Genomic DNA, 706 nt, shown 5'->3' with positions numbered 1-706 from the left:
ATACACACACACACACAGAGGGGAAAGAACATCCCGAAGCCCCCGCCGTGAGGCGCTGCGCCCCTGGCGACCAGCAGGTGGCGCCTCAGCACCGCAGCCAGAGACGGGCACGGCCCCACTGGGATCCCGGGCCTCACTCTTTCCGTTCTTTCTGTCCCTCCAATGAACTTAGAACAGTTTTTACTTCCCTTTGACTTCATATTTTCCTTACCGGGATAAGCATCTATGTATACATTTGCAGAAGGGTTGTGACTGTGTTCCCAATTCATCCTTTTCAAGGAAAAAGAAAAAAAAGAAGCTTGCACTTTTAAAGCCATTCTGTTTTGTCACCAACTGCCCCAGCACATGAGCTGAAATTGTTCAGCTGGGACACGAATTCTGTTAACCCTGGAGGCCTGAAAACAGCCCACCATCACCGTTTAAGTTATCAGATGGTTGCAGACGGCCATGGGAGTGTGAGATAAAAGCTCTTTTGTGAAAGCTAGGTGTTAAAGCAAGGTGTTCAGGTTGGGGTTAGGAACAGGTTCTTCACCAGAGGGCAGTGCTCACGACCCAGTGCTGCCAGAATTCAAGAAGCATTTTGACACCATTCTCAGACAGTGGATTTGAATTTTAGGTGTCCCTGTGCGGAGCCAGGAGTTGAACTCGATGATCCTTGTGGGTCTCTTCCAACTGGAAATACTGTTATCTATGATTCTAAAAGCTC

The sequence above is a fragment of the Lagopus leucura genome, unplaced genomic scaffold (genome assembly GCF_019238085.1).
Source record: "Lagopus leucura isolate 7727_CA_CO unplaced genomic scaffold, USGS_WTPT01 Super-Scaffold_100001, whole genome shotgun sequence".
In the NCBI taxonomy this organism is placed as follows: domain Eukaryota; kingdom Metazoa; phylum Chordata; class Aves; order Galliformes; family Phasianidae; genus Lagopus; species Lagopus leucura.
Note: the sequence above shows the minus strand (reverse complement) of the source record.